The 2,893-nt window shown below is 44.1% G+C and overlaps 1 pseudogene; it reads left to right on the forward strand.

Moving 5' to 3' along the window:
- Positions 1 to 479: 479 nt before the first annotated feature.
- Positions 480 to 2,893, forward strand: part of LOC102990385 (CDK-activating kinase assembly factor MAT1-like) — a 4,393-nt pseudogene continuing 1,979 nt past the window's right edge.

Raw genomic sequence — 2,893 nt, forward strand, 5'->3', positions numbered from 1 at the left:
CGTTCATCTGCTTGTTTAACTATGGTGAGAGGGTCTTTCTTTTAATCGGCTAAATGTGGCTGAGTGGGGGTGAAGTAGGCAGTAAATCATTTTGTGTCAGAGGGAACTCTTCTGTGTGAAGCAGGGGCGCGAGTACCAGCGGAGGAGTCCAGTGGATAATCTGCCTCTCACTAGCTTTGTGAGCCCGCCAACTCCTTCCCTTAGCTGTGAAGATGGGAAGAGTAACTATACCAGCTTCTCGTTGTTGTCGTGAAAGTGAACCGTGACCCTCTGTATTCACTACCTAGCTCAAGACCAAACAGGGAGGGTAAAGGTTAATTTCTCCCTCCCCACGCGCCCCCAACTCACTTAACCTCCTGTCTTTTTTTTTTTAATGAGGATAATCACACCTATCAATTTCAGGTTATTGACCAGAATAACCAGAAACCAGGGGAAAGATATTATACACATGTAAGCAATAACTTTTCATTACTGGGAATATGCCTTTGAAGAAATTGCCTCCCCAGGGGGGCAGGGAAAGGTGGGCAGCCGTACCAGGCTGGTGGGGAAGGTGTGAAAGTTGCGTGGATTTACTCTTTGTGAGAGGAGCTGGAAACTGTCCTGAGTGTGGCACTCCACTTAGAAAGAGCAACTTCAGGGTACAACTCTTTGAAGATCCTACTGTTGACAGGAAGTTGAGATTCAGTAAAAAGTGCTAAAGATATACAATAAAAGGGAAGAAGACTTTCCTAGTCTAAGAGAATATAATGATTTCCTGGAAGAAGTGGAAGAAATTGTTTTCAACTTGACCAACAACGTGGATTTGGACAACACCAAAAAGAAAATGGAGATAAACCAAAAGGAAAGCAAAGATGTCATTCAGAAAAATAAGTTAAAGCTGACTCGGGAACAGGAGGAATTGGAAGAAGCTTTAGAGGTAGAACGACAGGAAAATGAGCAAAGAAGACTATACAAAAAGAAGAACAACTGCAGCAGATTCTAAAAAGGAAGAATAAGCAAGCTTTTTTAGATGAACTGGAGAGTTCTGATGTCCCCGTTGCTCTGCTTTTGGCTCAGCATAAACATAGACCTACCCAGTTGGAAATGCAACTTGAGAAACCTAAACCTATAAAACCAGTGACATTTTCCACAGACATCAAAATGGGTCAACATATTTCATTAGCACCCATTCAAAAGCTTGAAGAAGCTCTATATGAATACCAACCATTGCAAATAGAGACTTGTGGACCACAAGTTCCTGCGCTTGAGATGCTAGGAAGACTTGGGGCTTCCCTGGTGGCACAGTGGTTGAGAATCCGCCTACCAGTGCAGGGGACATGGGTTCGAGCCCTGGTCCGGAAGATCCCACATGTCGCGGAGCAACTAAGCCCGTGTGCCACAACTACTGAAGCCCGCGTGCCTAGAGCCCGTGCTCCATAACAAGAGAAGCCACCGCAATGAGAAGCCCGCGCACCACAATGAAGAGTAGCCCCCACTCGCCACAACTAGAGAAAGCCCACGTGCAGCAACAAAGACCCAACACAGCCAAAAATAAAGAAATAAAATAAATTTATTAAAAAATTACATTTGAAAGATTATGGAAATGGCCATGAATAATAACACAAAAATAAAATGTACAACAGTTAGTACAAAGGATAGGAAGAGGGAAAAAACTTTGCTGTTGTAATGTTCCTACACTATACATGAAGAGGTATAATAGTATTTGGAGATATTTAGTATAAACCCTAGAGCAACAGCTACAAATGTAAAGCAAAGAGGGATAGTCAGTAAGCCAGTAGCAGTGTAAATAATGAGATCATTAAAAATACTCCATTAATGAAACGGAGGGCAGGAAAAGAGAGGCAAAAAATAAAGAAATGGTATAATTAGGAAACAAATAGCATGGTGGTAGATTTAACCTTAACTGTATCAGTAATTACATTAAATGTAAATGTTCTAAACAAGCACTATCCAATAAAGCTTTTTTTTTTTTTTTTTTTTTTTGTGGTACATGGGCCTCTCACTGTTGTGGCCTCTCCCGTTGCAGAGCACAGGCTCCGGACGCGCAGGCTCAGCGGCCATGGCTCACGGGTCCAGCCGCTCCACGGCATGTGGGATCTTCCCGGACCCGGGCACGAACCTGTTTCCCCTGCATCGGCAGGCGGATTCTCAACCACTGCGCCACCAGGGAAGCCCTAAAGCTTTTTGAAATGGGAAAGAAAAAAAAAAAAAAAAGAAAGAAATTGCCTCCGTGCGCCCTCCACCCCTTTTAAACAGTGAGTTGCCTGTTTGGTTTGTTTTAAGAGAAGGAAAAAAAAAAGGATGTAAAAAACAACAACAAAAACCAAATAGACACAAGGTCTCACCTTAAGGGAAAACCTTCCACCCAGATGTCCCAGCCTCCTGGATGGTAGAAGTAGAAAGAAACACCTTTTGCATTCCCACGATAGGAACAGGGGCTGAGGGCAGGCCTTGGTCCACCAGCCTGAGTCTTTGATTTGGAGCGTTAGAAGCCGGGCTAATTCTGGACAAGGCAGTCTTTACCAAGAGATGGCCTGTATCTAGGTTGTGGGGTCTTTAAGCATCATTCAGTACGTACAGTGAAAGAAGATCACCTTCCTGTAGGGTGGGGCAGGGGAGTGCTGAGTGGACTTCCTATCTTCCACCAGTTTTTGGCAGTACGTTCTAGGTGAAATCAGATTCTAGCCAGGAATCTGGCAGTGGAAAGTTGGCTAGAAGAGAAGGATGTTCCTTTGTATCCTAGTTGGGCTTAGGAATCCCCTGGAGTTCTTGTTTATTACAGATTCTTGGGCCCCACCTCAGAAACTCCTATTTTGCGGGGCTCAAGAGTCTGCTTTTTTTTTTTTTATTTTTTGTGGTATGCGGGCCTCTCACCGTTGCGGCCTCTCCCGTT

Source organism: Physeter macrocephalus, chromosome 2, assembly GCF_002837175.3.
Source record: "Physeter macrocephalus isolate SW-GA chromosome 2, ASM283717v5, whole genome shotgun sequence".
In the NCBI taxonomy this organism is placed as follows: domain Eukaryota; kingdom Metazoa; phylum Chordata; class Mammalia; order Artiodactyla; family Physeteridae; genus Physeter; species Physeter macrocephalus.